The sequence below is a fragment of the Callithrix jacchus genome, chromosome 5 (genome assembly GCF_049354715.1).
Source record: "Callithrix jacchus isolate 240 chromosome 5, calJac240_pri, whole genome shotgun sequence".
NCBI classification, from domain to species: Eukaryota; Metazoa; Chordata; class Mammalia; order Primates; family Cebidae; genus Callithrix; species Callithrix jacchus.
The window spans coordinates 141,589,396-141,605,855 of NC_133506.1; positions in this window are offsets into that span (position 1 = coordinate 141,589,396).

Here is a 16,460-nt window from a genome sequence, read left to right on the forward strand (position 1 = left end):
CCAGCTCCTCTGTGTGTGTCTGGTAGAATTCGTCTGTGAACCCATCTGGAGCTGGGCTTTTTTTGTGTGGTAGGCTTTTAATTGCTGCCTCAACTTCAGACCTTGTTATTCGTCTATTCAGGGTTTCAACTTCTTCCTGGTTTAGGCTTGGGAGGAGGCAAGTGTCCAGGAATTAATCCATTTCTTCCAGGTCCTTTCTCTCTCTTTTTCTCTTTTTTTCCTCCTCCTTCTTCTAATACATGTTAAATTCCTTTATTTTATGCTTCAAATATTCAATTCCCACCTTCCTTTTTTGTAGCTGCTGTAGCGGTTCCCATAAACTCAGAGCTCAACACGACCCTTTTCATTGCACCTGCCATGGTTGACATTTAAAAATCAGCTCTACAATTTACATACTCCACAACGTCTCCATTTTATTGTATAATTACATGAGTTTTGACCCGTGTGGACACCCATGTAACCACGTCATGATCGAGATTCAGAACTTTTCCTTCATTTTCCTTGTGCCCCTTTGCCTGCATGTCCCCCCCAAACCCTGTCGCCCCCTCTTCTGGAAAGTGACTGATATGCTTTCTGTGACTGCAGATCTGTTTTGATGGTTAAAGAATTCCATGTAAATGGAATTGCATTGTGCCTACTCCTCTGTCTCTGGGTTATTTTGCTCCACACTATGTTTCTGAGGCTCGCCCATATCGCTGTGTGCATCACAAGTTCATTTCTTGATGCCGCTGAGTAGTCCATTGTGTGGATACACGAGAGTTGGTTCGTTCACCTGTTTTGGACATTTGGATTGTTTCCCGTTTGGGGCTAATGTGAATAAAGCTGTTAGGAACATTTGTGCACAAGTCTTTGCATCGGAAAATGTTTTACTTTTTTGGAGAAAATACTCAGGAGTAGAATTATTTCACTTTAAGAGGTTGGAAAACTATTTCCAAAGTTGCCACACCACTTACCTTCCCACCAGCAAGGTATTTCCAGTTGGGTCATATTCTCACCAATACTTGGTATTAGTGTTTTTAAAATGTGGCCATTCTAATGGATGTGTTGCAGTATTTCATGATTTAGTTTACATATCCCTGATGATTAATGATGCTGAAAAATTTTTGATAAGCTTCTTGGTCACTGTGTATGTCTTCTTTTGTGAGCATGTGGTAGGACCGCTGATCGTTCTGAAAACTGAATTGTCTCTGTCTTATTAGTTACAATTTTTTTCCTTATATTTTGGAAACAAGTCTTTGGCAGGATGTAGATACTGCAGATATTCTCTCTCACACTTTGGCTTTCCTGTTCATTTTCCTAAAGATGTTTTTCATGGAACATATTTAATTTTGAAGAAGCCTAACATCACTTTTTTTCTGTTATGGCTAATTCTTTCTTTATCTTATATAATAAAACATTACCTTATATAATAAAACATTATGCAAGTTTATAATTTTTTTTTATAGATTTAGCTTTTGAGTTTGCATCCTTTGTTGACCAGACTCTCCTTTATCCACTGAATTCCACTGACACCAAAAATCAAATCCCTATTATATAGGGTTCTTCCTTGATTCTCTGTGTTGCTCATTGTTGAATGTGTCTGGTTTTGCACCACTATCACTCTTTTTTTTTTTTTCTTGAGACAGAGTTTCACTCCTGTTACCCAGCCTGGAGTGCAATGGTGCGATCTTGGCTCACCGCACCCTCCACCTCCTGGGTTCAAGCAATTCTCCTTCCTTGGCCTCCTGAGTAGCTGGGACTACAGGCTCATGCCACCATGCCCAGCTAATTTTTGTATTTTTTAGTAGACACAGGGTTTCACCATATTGATCAGGATGGTCTTGATCTCTTGACCTCATGATCCACCCACCTCGGCCTCCCAAAGTGCTGGGATTATAGGTGTGAGCCACCACGCCTGGCCCTACTCTTTCTATATATACAGAATCCGTATATATGTGTCATGCATGTATGTATGTAATTCCTCTAACTGTTCTTCTTCACAATTGTTTTGGCTTATCTTGGATTTTTGCATTTCCAAGATCTTGCTAGGATTCTATCCGTAATGACTTGATTTGATGTGTGATTTTGAGGTGAATGGACATCTCGACTTTACTATGTACCTTTGCTGAGGTGGCAATCACAGTGGGGAGTGGGATGCAGGTAAGTGAATGTGCCAGGGGTGACAACGGGAGCCAGCCAATGGGCCATTGTGCATCTCCTGGGTACTTGGAAGACTTTAAATAAAAGCAGAGGTGCATACTAGAGTAAAATGACAGAAAAAATGGCTGTTTTATAAGATTAGCATTTAAAAATTCATAGTACTGATTTAAAATGTAGTACATACATTTAAAATGTAGATTGTTGAATTTTTAGGTGACATAAATGTATGCCTTAGTTGTGCTGTTGACAGACTGTAGGTCTGAGCCCTCATGCACTTGGTGTATATCACTGCCAACAAGCCACTAATTCCAGTCTTTAGGATCCTTGTGCTGGGACTGGTGAGCCCTCTGAGTGGGAGGAAATCAGGAAGTGTAGTAGTGGGTCCCTGCCCCCTGGCCAAATAGGACCAGACACTTGGCTGGTCACTTGGCAGAAATATGATTGAATGTGATTGTTTTTGATGAGCTAAAATGCTAAACTGTACTTGCGGAGAATGATTGTATAATTTATGAGTAGCACGGCGTCTTCTCTGTCCTACTTTTCTAAAGCAATGCATTTTATTTGATTCATTTACTATTTAGGTCTCAGTTGATGGGCCACAAGATAAGGTCTTTATCCTTGATGATTTTTCACTCTTCCTGTCTCGCACCCACATGCCACTCCACCTGACTGCTTTATTTCCACATCAGAAAATGATCAGGATCCACTAGTCTTCACGCTGACTTCCCCGCACTGGTGGAAGAGTTTTCCGATCCTTCAGCGTCTGGAATGTGTAAGCTTCAGTCTGTATTTGACTTCTGCCAGCTTCCTTCTCACCCAGTATTTTTCAGTGATTCATCAATTGTTTATTCAATTCTCACTATATTAGATATTTGTTTTCTTTTGTAGTGCCACGTGCTTACCTCTTTTACTGCATCTATCACATTAAATTATGTCTTTCCCACTACTTTAGGCCCTGAGGGCAAGAGCAATGCTGGGTGTAGCATTATGGCACCTTGCAAATTCATGACACATACTATGTAAGCACTACATTTTTTTCCTTTCTCTGAACTTAGTAATCACACTAAACCATTTTTGTAAACTTTCGTTCTTCTGAGTTATTTATTTAGTTGGTTACTTTTTCAGAATAAAAAATTTTAACCACGCAGAAAAGTACAGATAAATAAGACAACACTTCAGTGTTAATAAACACAAGGCACCTTCCAACAAACTTTGTTTAGTGTGAATACTCTTACTGATTGCAAAAATAACTAAAAAATTAGTCTGAAGTGTTTTGCTTTTTTTCCTATAGGATTTTTCTTACATTTTATAATTCCTACTATTTCACTAAGAGAACATGTAGATGCAGTTGAAGGCTCTGTATATGCTTACCTAATACCACTTCCCATTTTCCCAAAGAAATAACCATTGGAACTTAGTATTTTCAAATGGGTTTTTAGGCTTCTTGTCCCTGTGTTTTAAAATGATGCCTAGTATTGTTTTATCTTTTTGTAAATGATGTGATATTCTCGGTCTACTTCTGCAACTTGATTTTCCCAATTGGTGTGATGTTTTTTGAAATTAGTCCATGTTGATAGACGTTGCTTTAGCTAGGTCATTTATTTTAATTGCAGAATGGCATTCCATTGTGTGAACTGACCCGCCATGTATTAATCAGGGCTTCTGATTATCAGCATTTAGATGCTCTCTACTACGTCTGTGCTTACAAACAATGTGGCAATTAACATTCTTGTACATGCCCCATATGCACATATATAAGTGCAATTACTGCATCAAAAGAGTATATGTACCTTCAGTTCCATTAGTTATTGCAAAAGTACTGTTTTTAAAAAAATCAAATCTGATAATTTTTGTCTTGTGAGTGCCAAGTCCATTTTTATTTATCAAATTCCTCTTGTATTTGGTTCCATCTCTGCCATCTTATATTTTACTATCTATTTAGCCTAATTGTTCTGTTTTTTCTGCCTCTGTCATTTTTACCATCGCCTCTGTCTTCTTTCTCTTGGTTTGGAAATTATATAAACATTACATTTTATTTTTCTAGTAGTTAAATTCTAAACCTTTGAAATGCGCCCTGGAAATAACTAAGGTTAGTCAATTGCTTTGTTATCTTACTAAGTAATGAAGGATGGTACAACACATTCATTCTCACGAACCATTTCTGGCTTTCATATTATTTTCCCCTCAATATTTTGTTCTCTACTTGATTTTTTGAATCTATTCAAAATGCTGATAAATTAGAGTTAATCACAAGTTTGACAATTTTTTTTCCTCATCATTTCTTCTTAAATATTAGTGCTTCCTGGGTGGGTGCAGTGGCTCATACCTGTAATCCTAGCACTCTGGGAGGCCAAAGAGGGAGGATCACTTAAGATCAGGAGTTCAAGACTAGCCTGGCCAACATGGTGAAGCACTGTCTCTATGAAAAATACAAAAATAGTAGCCAGGTATGGTGGTATGTGCCTATAATCCCAGCTACTCGGGAGGTTGAGGCAGGAGAATCACTTGAACCCGGGAGGTGGAGGCTGCAGTGAACCGAGATCATGTCCTTGAACTCCAGCCTGGGCAACAGAGCAAGACTCCATCTCAAAAAAAGAAAAATTAGTGCTTTCTTCTGGTTTCAGCTTTTTCATAAACACCTTCTCAAGTAGGTATTTCTGTGGAGGTCAGCTAGAGAAGAGGTTTTGTTTTTGTTGAAGACCATCTCACTTGGTCCGTATTCTTGAATACTGGCTTAACTCGGTGTAGAATTCTACGTTTTAGTCACTTAGACATCAAAGACACTTTTCTATTGTTTTCTGTCTTTTCCTTCTTCTGTTTTAAGGTCGGCTGTCAGCATGTTTGCATTTATTTGTGAATAGTCTGCCTTCTCTTTTATTACTTTTAAGATCATGGTCTTCAATGCCCTGTATGTGCATTATGACAGGCCTAGGGGTGACTTTATTTATCATACTTTGGACGATTCCTCAAACCGAGGATTTATGATTTTCCTCAATTCTGGAAACACTTTAGTCATACGTATCCTCTTTGAATTTTGCCCTTCTTGTTCTGAGCAAAATTCTGAGTCTAATAAGACTCTGGGAAGTCTTATCAGAAAACGTTAGACTTTATGCTTCCAACCAACCTTGTGTCTCTTTCAAATTGTTCTTATTAAATATTGACAGACGGAAAAAGATAAACATAGTAAGATATCAAGAATAGATGCGATGCACACCCAGGTACCAGCAGTGTCCTTGCAAGGCCTCCTAAGCCTGTTCCCATCCCGCCCTCTCCCTGCACGCCAGGTAACTGCTGCCCTGCACTGTGTGTAAAGCGTTCTCATAATCTTCTTTTTAGTATTACCACAAAGTTTTGTAACCCTACACAAAGAATTAATTAGTTTTTCAAGATTCTGAATGTCTTGTAATGGAATCATACTCTAGGTATTTTATGGCTTGCTTTTAATGCTTGACATTAACTGTCACCTACAATGTTAATTATTTAACTGTATATTTTTGGTGTGTTTTAAAAATGGTAATCATTTTATAGATAAATTTCTGTTGTTTATTTGTCTCCAATTCTCTTACCTTTTGGTTCTTTTTCTTTTTCCACTGACTGGGAAATCCAGTACAATAGAAGTAGCAATAACAGATTTTTCTGCCATTCTAAATGGTATGTGTGCAAATGCTTCTCCATTATCTATGATGTATTCTGTAGGTTTATAAAAAGCATATAGACTTTGTCAGCATATCCTTTCTATACCTACTTTGCTGTGTGGCTTTAAACATTGTGTATAAAGATGTATTTTACCAAATGCTATTTAAAAAAAATCTATCAGTTGATTTTATGAAATTCCTCTTTAACCTGTTAATAATTGGTGAATTGTCTGAATTGATTTTCTGAGGTTAAAAACAGCATTTGCTTCCTTGAATAGCTAAATTTAGCCCTGAGTTATTTTAACGTAAGTTATTTTAAGGCATGTTTCTTAATTTCCAAACAAATGCACTATGCCTAGTTATCTTCTACCCTAATTTCACTGTGGTCAGAGAAAGTGGTCTGGATAATCCCAACCCTCTGAAAGTTGTTGAGATTTGCTTTTTGGCCCTGTGTGTGGTCAGAATTGGAAAGAGCCCATGAGTGCTTGAGAGGAGAATGCATTCTCTTCTTGTTGGATCATGCTTGTTAATTGTGCTGCCCAAGTCTATATACACTTACTCGTGGTTTTGGTTTTTGCTTTTTGATTGCTTGATGTTTTATTCTTTTTACATCTGTTAACTTTGTGCTTAGTGTATTTTGATGTTAAGTTTTAAGATTCTTGCAAGGTTGATGCTATTATATATTTCTGATGAATTGTTTTTCATCGTATGTGACTCTTTATCTCTAGTAATGCTTTCACCTAGAAGTCTGATAGAGCTGAAGTTTGAAAAAAAAATCCCATCTGGTAATGTTTATCTTTTAATAGAATAATTTTTCCATTTGTACTTTGTATCTACTGATATGTGGGGATTTAAATCACCATTTTATGTTATTTTTTATTTGTCTTGACTTTTGCATTTAATTATCCTTTTATTGTTGCCTTCTTTGGATGGATTGAGCATTTTGTTCCATTTCATTTTGCCTTTTACTCAATAAGAAATGATATCTTCGATTTGTATTGCATAATATCTTAAAAAGTTTATGTTGCTCAATAGTTTTATCCTCCTCATTAGTAGTAAAAGAATCATAGAAAATAACCTTAAATACCCTCTAAGAAAGTCCAAAGGAAAGAAAAGAAGAAAGGAAGGAAGGAGGGAAGGAAGGAAAAAAAGAAAGAAAGAAGAAAAAAAGAAAGAAAAGACTTTTTTTTTTTTAAAGCACGAAGCTTTAAAACTATTTACAACTTCCTTTGCTCAACACTTTTTTTTCATCTGGGATTACTTTTAGTCTGCCCTTAAAATTTCCTTCAGTGAGAACCCATTGATAGCAAACTCTCAGATTTTGTTTTTCTGAAAATTCTTTGCCCCATTCTTAAATGATATTTTTACCGAGTATGCAATTCTAAGTTGACAATCATATTCTTTTTTTTCCCCACCCTGAGATGGAGTTTTGCTCTTAGGCTCAGGCTGGAGTGATGTGGTGCGATCTTGGCTCACTGCAACCTCCGCCTCCCGGGTTTGAGCGATTCTCCTGCTTCAGCCTCCCAAGTAGCTGGGATTACAGGCCCCACCACCATGCCTGGCTAGTTTTTGTATTTTTTAGTAGAGATGGGGTTTTGGCACTTTGGACAGGCTGGTCTCAAACTCCTGACCTCAGGCCATCCACCCACTTCAGCCTCCCAAAGGGCTAGGATTACAGGTGTGAGCCACCACAACCTGCCAACAATTATATTATTTGAGCACTTTTGATATGGAAGGGAAGTGCTGTGAGGGGAAGAGTGTGGTCCCTTTAAATGATACGGAAGGTGGGAAGGGAAGTGCAGGGTAGAGGGGGTGTAGTTCCTGGCTAGGGCTCCACCCCTCTGGACCTAGGTGAGGACAGGCATTTCCTGCATTTCCCTAGACCACCCTGGCCTGCTACACCTCCATCATATGCTATAAAAACCCAAGACCTTAACAAGGCTGAGACAGAAGTGGCTGCAGGTGAAGGGTAGTATATTGTGGGAGGAGCGCATGAGTGGCTAGATCTCCTGAGGATCACCAGACAGGCACTGGTATGCTGGCAGGGTAGGAGACCACGACCAGCAGAGCAAGGCAGAATTTGGCTGGGGCAGTGGGAGGAGCACCTGGGCTGCCCAGCAGTGACTCCAGGAGAAAACCATCTCCCTTCTGACTTCTTTATCTGCTGAGAGCTACTTTCACTCAAAAAACCTTGCATTCGTTCTCCAGGCCCACGTGTGATTGGACTCTTTCAGTTCACCAAGGCAAGAACCTTGAGATAAAAGAAATCCCTCTGTCCTTGTGATAAGGCAGTGGTCTAATTGAGTTAACATAAGCCGCCTATGGATGGCAAAACTAAAAGAACACTCTGTAACATGCCTACTGGAACTTCAGGAGCTGTAAACATTCACCCCTAGACACAGCGCATAAGGTTGGAGCTCCATAGCCTGCTGCCTGCATGCTCCCCTAGAGGTTTGAACAGCCTGGTGCTGAAGAAGTGAGCCACAACCCCATTGCATGCTATGTCAGGGGGACAAGGGAACTTTTTCTGTTTGACTTCGACAATACGATCACTACTCCTTTTTCTTCCTCATTCTGTAGTTACTGGTGAAAAGTCAAGATAGGATTGTTGTTCTATTGTGAATGATCTCTTTTCTTTGTCTGCTTTGTTCACTTAATCATTGATACTTGCTGGTTTTCCTGTGTGTCTAGCCATTTGTTTTATAGGATTCTTGGGCTCCTTGATCATAAGAATTAGGGTCCTTTAATGGGTTTGGTTGTAAAATTCTCAGCTATTGCTTTTTCATATTTGCTTTCCCTTATTTTCTCCTCTTCTTATGAATTTCAAGTAGATAGATGTTGGAACCTCTCATGCTTCACACTATATTTCATGTGTCTTAAACTCTTCTTAGCATATTTATCTTTTGGTATCTGTGCTTATGTTAAAATGCACCCACAGGATTTTAATGTGCAGAGGTGACAGTGAGGACATGGAGCAGTCAGTGCCACTGGGAAGAAAAGTTTCTTACAGTTCTTTAGAAGTGAGAGGCCTGCCATACAGAAACGCATGGAGCACACCAGAGCTGGTCAGGAGGCAGGGTAGGAGTGAAAGGGAAGCATAGACCACAGGCTTTATTGCAGCTTATGTGGGAAAGTCAAGTCTGGACAGAGTAAACTTGGCTAGTCTGAATAATTCTGGCAGGATTTAGGGCATAGTGGCTGTCTCTAATTTTCTGCTCATTGGCCAAGTTGATTTGGGGAAGGGACAATATTGTCTTGGTTCCTGAGAACTAGATAAAGGAGAAAGTTGGGGGTATGAACTTGGAATTGGTTGATTTGTAGATAAAAGATACATTCACAGGTGACTTGTTTATAACCTCTAGTATTCACTAGCTCTAGAAGGTACAGTCTCTCCCAAGCTGGCAGGCTCCCACTCTAAGATGTCAAAACATTGTGAAATAAAGAAACAAAATTAATACTGTGCTCTACGCTAGAAATTTTCTTTATCTTTATTTTCTAATTCACTAATTTTGTCTTCAACTAAATCAAAGGTCCTATTAAATCCATTGAGTTTCTAATTTTAATTAGATTATTATTTATTTCTACAAGTTCCTTTTTCTAATAAAAATAATTTTTTGCTCTTTGCTCATTTTTCAATTTCTTATTTTATTTAGTTGAGAATATTAAATACGCCTATATTTATTTGTGTGTGGTAATTCTAACGATTAAAGCCACTGTGGATCTGATTCTGTTATCTGTTATTTCTGTTGACACTTGTTCATACTGCCCTTGTTTCCTTAAGTGTTTTGTGATGCTTCACTGTGAGTTCATATTACTTGAAATTTAACTGGAAATTATTTGAAACTGGGATTGTAATGGTTACTGCTGAGTTTAAAATGAGGAAACTGAGGCCAGTATAAGAACACTCAGATGCCAATTTATCTCCCGGGCAAGGTTCTGTGGCCCTAAGGAAAGGGGGCCAGAGAAGTCATGCTTGACTTCTCAGGGCAGGGGGTTTTATGGGGGTTAGAGTGGGGCTGGCCTAGGATGCATGGGATGGGCTGCCATTGGGTAAGGCTTGGCGGGATTTCTTAAATTTTCTCAGGTTCAGCTGTATAGTTTAGTGCTGAGAGTGCACAGTTTAGTGCTGAGGTTCAAATGCATAGCTTGGTGCTGAGAGTGCATAGTCTAATGCTGAATATAGACCTGGGGGCAGAATGCAGAAGTGGGCGAGGGGAGCCTACATGGAGGAGCCAGATGCTGGGTAATGTGTTCTGCCTGATAAGCTGTTATCAGGCATAGAGAGGGGTGGGTGTTGTTCATCCAGCTCTTAGCAAGGCTATCAGCCTTACAGGGATGATTGTATATTTTTCCAAAGAAAATTTACATTTACTTTTTTGCTAGGTTTGTGGACACTACTGACCTAGAATTACCATCTGCATTTTTAAATTTGAGGTCTTTTACTCATTCAATTAGGGCAACAAACTTGCATTATACTTAGCTTGTGATTACAAATTGTCAGGGGAAATAATTTTTTTCTCTCCATTCAGTGTCATTTTGCTATAGTATTTTTTAGTTTGTGATGGGGAGGTGGTAGGGGTGTGTGTAACATTTATGGTTGATCTATAATCTGGGAATTAAACTGTTTAGAGTTTGTTTATATATAGGTGGTCTTTGATTAGACTCCACCTCTGTTGTGCCCCTGTAATTTTTCTTCTAGTCCCTAAACCCATAATGAAATTGTGTTTTGTAGTTGCATTAGGGCTAATTCGGTTTCCAGGACTCATATTATTTTTCTGTATCTCCACTATTGCTTCAATTTTGATTATTTGATTATTCAATTTTGATTATTATATATTTAATCTTTAGAAGTTACTTTTGATTCGTTTCAAACTTCTCTGAGATTTATTGTATTTTAATCTTTATGCTTAAATTCTTTCTTTAATATTTAAAAATATACTCTTCTTCCAACCTCCATCTGAATCTTCTGTTACCTGAAGTTTTGAGAGCCTAATCACACTTAGGTGTCACTGATTATGGTAGATTATTTTCATACATCTTTGCTATTTCTGATTTTGAATTTATATACAGAGGGAATGTGCCTGGATGCCTCCTGAAAGACATTTTTTTTCCATTTGCTTCTGCCAAATCCTTCAAGAATATCACTGAATCACAATTTATTTTAATTTCTTGGTCTGGAATTTCTTACTATGCAACTGTTATAAATTCCAACCTCAAAGTCAAGTGAAGTGTGAGCCCATCATACAAATTCTCAAAGGACACATTTTTTTTCCTATACCAAGGGATGAGCATTATTGTTTTTTTCTTATGATCTTGCATGCATTTTTCCAGTCTGTCTTTGTTTCTTCCTTGAGAATTCTCCTTTATGAAGCATTCTCAGTTCCAATATCTTGTCTCCCTCAGGTTCAAGAACTCTTCTGTACCCATATGGATATTAAACCTCCCAACAATTACAGCCCAACCATATCTGCTGCTGTATCTATTAGCTCATGTGCCTATCCTTTTCATTTCTAGTGTCTATCTGTTGCCTGAACATTGATCATTTCTTGTGATTTCACTAAACATTTAAAAGAATGTTGATTTTATCTAGCATTTCTGGGTGTTTTATAATGAAGACATTTTAGGTTATCTAACTGTCCATGTTACAAGCTATCAAAGGCTTTGCTTACTATTTAAATATAAAGTGCTTCATAATTTTTGTGCCATCATTTGGTGGGGACCATATTAATCTTTATCATTTCAGTTTTAGTATTAAGGAGAATGATCTGGATTGTCCTCATGAGATCCTGAATATTTCATAGAAATACCTTTCTGTTATGGGAAACAACTGAGCAACAGTCTCTGAAAGTCCTTTGCTCACAGCAGGCTGCTGTTGCTTCATAGTTGGAGTTTTTCAGTGGCTGAATGAAGAACTTCAGGAGTGTAATAAGGGCCAAATGGAAATTTTGTGTAAGATTGTGTTGATTTGAAACATGTATACTTCCATGTTTAGTGATTCTTAAGAAAACATGCTTTGCCTATAAGAATATAATGCATACAGACACTTCTGATTTTGACTTCATATCATTCAATATTTTCTGGTTTTAAATCCTATATTCCAGATATGATAAAAATCCATTCATTGTTCAGAATGAGTTTTCCAGCTGTAGAGATAATACAGGTTCTAGGAAACAGGATTTTTCTACTCTTGTCATCTAGTATCATATTCTTTGTTTCAACACTTATGAAAGTGCCAAAAATTACTGTGATGAATTTTTTTTTCAGAGGGTGAGACGGGGATGGTGGTTGCTTGTATAGTGACTCTGTCTTATCTGACTGACTCTCCTGACTGACTTTATCCTGAAGCTCTGCTGTCTGACCAAGTCCTGGACTTTACAAAGGCCATGTGACCTTTGGTGTGGACAACAGGATAAAGCATCTAGATTCTCTTGAGACACTTTGGAGATCTCATGCTACATTGCACAGGGAAGTTATGAGAAGAAGGAAACACAGAGAAAAAGAAATGACTCAGCATTACTGTGAACAAGAGGAAGGAGCAGAGTCAGCTATCTAGTGTGTTTCTAATTGACATGCGTGTATCTTATATATATTATCGGCTTCACTTCAAGTGCTAGACTTACTTGATTATTGAATGACTGAGGAACGAGTGAAGATCAAGGATGATCATTCCATCAAAGGCAGGAGCTTGAGTGAAATGACTGCACTAGAGACTTTGGATGGAGGCCACAGACCAGTAGGACTTTAGTGGAAGATTAGAATATGTAGAACAGGGTGAGAACATGAAGCCCTTGAATACCAGGCAGGTCAATGTGAACCTCATTCAGGAACCAATGGGGACCAATGAGTGGGGAAAGATGGGCTGAAATCAGAGGTTTACATGATGTAGATAAGAGATCTTGATTCTGGGAAGCTTGATGATAGGGAGATAAGTGTGGGGGGGGTGATTTAGAATGAAAGAGGGAACATCAGTAAAAAGGAGGAAAAACAGGTATTTGTGTTTTTAAGGAAGAATAAAAATACTAATAGGATGGTTAAGAAAAAGAATGAGCACAATTACTCACAATTTGGAATTTGAATGTAAGGCAAAATCCTTGGGCAAAAAAATAAGGCAGGCCTTATATGTTCAAAAACAAATTCTCAAATAAGCTTGCTCTTGTTCAAGGCATGATGATACTTGCAGAGTCACCGTGGTTCCTGCTTTGTGGAGGGCAGTGAAGAGCTAGGCAGGGAGCCCTCCTCATTATATATATTTAAAAGAATCAGTAGGCAGAGACAAGGAGGCCAGGACATGGCAGAGGAGCCCAAGGCAGGTGCCACGCTAAGGACCTTGGAAGCAACCAGGGGTCCTGGCAGCAGCTGTGAGGTTTGTGTTCTAGTAATTTTGTTACAGAATGGTGAAATCCAGCTTTGTAACCAGCTTATGCCAAAGGAATTACATTTCATGTTACTGTAAGTCTTTCAATAGTACAGATGACCCTTGAGCAATGTGGGTTTGAACTTCGTGGGTCACTTATACACAGGTTTTCTTCCACCTCTACCACCCCTGAGACAGCAGGGTCACACCCTCTTCCTCCTCCTCGTCAGTCCACTCAACACGAGATCACAAGGATGAAGATCTTTACGATGATCCACTTCCACTCAATGATCAGAAAATATATTTTCTTTCCCTTATGATTTTCTTAATAACATTTTCTTTGCTCTAGCTTACTTTATTGTGAGAATACGATATACAATACATAAAACATGTAAAATATGTATTCCCTGTTTATGTTACTAGGAAGGCTTCTGGTCAGTAGCAGGCTATCAACAGTTACATTTTTGGAGTCAAAAGTTATATGTGGATTTTCAACTGCATGGTGGGGTTGATGCCTCTGTCTCCCAGTATGTTCAAGGATTGACTAAACACTAAAAGATTAAGATAAAACAGTCTCCCTTCTCTCCCCACTCACACCTGCACTGGTGTTGCTGCTTTTTCTAAATGTGCATTATTAGTAGTCTCTCTGATCTCCAAGCCAAGCTCCAGCTGTCTGACCAGTCTCTCTGAGCCCCAGGCCTCCTCAGCCTCAGCCTGCTTCTGCCTCCTCCTCCCTCTGGCAGTATCCATTGTTACTGATTCCTCTACACAGCTCTCCTGTGTCTTCTTTCTCCTCCCACACCCAAAATAAAGTGCTGCCAAAGACCTGCCTCCTACACCTCATTGCCCATCCCTGAACTTTCTTCTTTAGGGTTTTTGTTCTCCCCTCGGCTTCCGATGTCATGTCCACGAAGGCAAATCTCAAATTTGCGTGTGTATCTATTGACGTCTTAGTGAAGATCCAGTGTCACCTCGTTGCATTTAGAAGGTGCTCCAATTTGGCCATCTCAGCTGTTTCAGACGCGTACTCACCATGTTGTATTTTCAGTCTACACCTTCCAGAGAAACAGAACTAATACTCTCTATGTATCTATCTATGAGAGAGAGAGAGAGAGAGAGAGAGAGAGAGAGAGAGAGAGAGAGAGAAGGGGACAGGGATATTTATTGTAAAGAATTGGCTCAATTGGACTGCAAGTCTCAAATCCATAGGGCAGTTCAGCAGGCTGGAAGCTCCAGTAAGAGCTGATGTTGCAATCTTGAATCTGAAATCTGCAGTTACAGGCAGGATATCCACTCAGACATGGTTTCTGGAGTGATGGTTCTTGAGCAGTGTAGCCTAGCCAGGTTGACACACAAAATGAGGAAGTTCTTCCTCTGAAAACCTGTCTTTACTCTTAAGGCCTGGAAGGCCTCCGATTGATTAGATGAAGCCCACTGGCATTATGAAGGGTCATCTGCCTTTCTCAAAGCTGACTTTATGTACATTTATGGTATTTTGTTTTATGGTTTTTTTTTTTTAAGAGACAGGTACTCGCTCTGTCATCCAAGCTAGAGTTCAGTGGCCTGATTAGAGCTCACTGCAGCCTCCATCTCCTGAGCTCAGGCCATCCTCCCACTTCTTTCTCCTGAATAGCTGGGATTACAGGAGGGAGTCACTGCTCCTGGCAATAGTATTTTTTGTTGTAAATGTTAATCCCAGATAAGAAACACCTAAACAATATCTAAACTAGTGCTTGACCAAACAGTTGAGCAGTGTAGCCTAGCCAGGTTGACACACAAAATTAGCCGTCACATTCTGTGTATAGGCTTGCTTTTAATGGTATTACCAACTGTAAATTCCACAGATATCACTGAGTTCTTCTACTCTCTTTGAAGTCGGCGGAGCCTGGGATTGAGTCTCAGTTCTGTCATTACTATCTATTTGATCTTAGTTGACTTGTCTGATCTTATCAAGATTTAGTTTTCTGCCACAGATGGTGGCTCATGTCTGTAATCCCAGCACTTTGGGAGGCCAAGGTGGGTGGATCACTTGAGCCCAGGAGTTCGAGACCAGCCTGGACAGAATGCAAAACCCTGCCTCTACAAAAAAAAAAAAAAAAAAAAAATTAGCTGGGTATGGTGGTGCCTGCATGTACTTACGGCTACTTAGGAAGCTGCGGTCAGAGGATTAAGCCCAGGAGGTCAAGGCTGCAGTGAGCTGTAATTGTGCCACTGTACTCCAGCCTGGGTGACAGTGAGATACTGTCTCAAAAAAAAGATGAGTTTTCTTATACATAGGATGGGAGTAAGAGCAGTACCTGTTCACCCCATAGACCTGAAATGAGGGGAGGCATACACATTCCTTATCCCCAGAAATCTGGCTCACAGCATGTTCTCCCTTAGGAATGGTGGCTGGGTCACCTCACTTAGCCACAGCACAGGCACTACAGCATGGCCTTACCATGTCCATTTGGCAGATCAGGAATTGAAAGGTTAGGGTTTGCCAGGAGTCATAGAGACTGCAAATGCCAGAGCTGAAATTTGAGGTGAGAGCATTCTGAAACCAAAGCCAGACTTCCTTTTCACTGCACCAAGCTGGGGGTGCTCCCAACTGCTGGAGAAGCTGAACAGGGTGCACATGAGGTGTGGATGCACCTGCCTGCTCTCATCCACACACCAACACCAGCATGCCTGGCGCACACAGTGTATGTGTCCCAGGGTTGGGGGCCATTTAAAATGATGTAGCTCACCAAACTTCTCACCTCATTCAAATTTCCTCTCCCTTAATGCTTAGAAGAAACATACAAATGACACAGAAACATGATGGATAATATAAGTTTCTTTTAACAATAAAGGTAGACAGTCTTCCCAAACATCTGCCTTTGTATTGCTATAAAATCCAATTTTATTCATACTATACGAGTCTCAAGCAGCCTGTGAAGACTCACTTGCATTATATTTGTTTTACTTTAGGGAAAATTAAGTCAGGAGAGAAATCCAGACTATAGTTTTAAAATTGGAATCCAATAAAGATGGAAAGAATGCCTTTCCTGGAAAACCCAGCTTTGCTCTCATGTCTCCTACACTGTAAACCTCTCACATCCAGAGAGTGGAGTCCCAAGTTGTCTGTCTGTCCTTAATGCTGCCCTTCCCTGTGACTGTGATTTTTCTCCTGGAAGTGTCTGTTTTACTCACTGCAGTGCTACCTTCCTGAAGGCAAAGGCTGGGACCCTTTCACCTTTGAAACTTCCATGCTTAGGCAGGTGGTATACATTCAAAAACTATTGAAAGAGTATAAGGAAATAGCAAGGCCAGGAAGGAAGGTGCAAGGAAGAAAGACTACACAGGGGGAA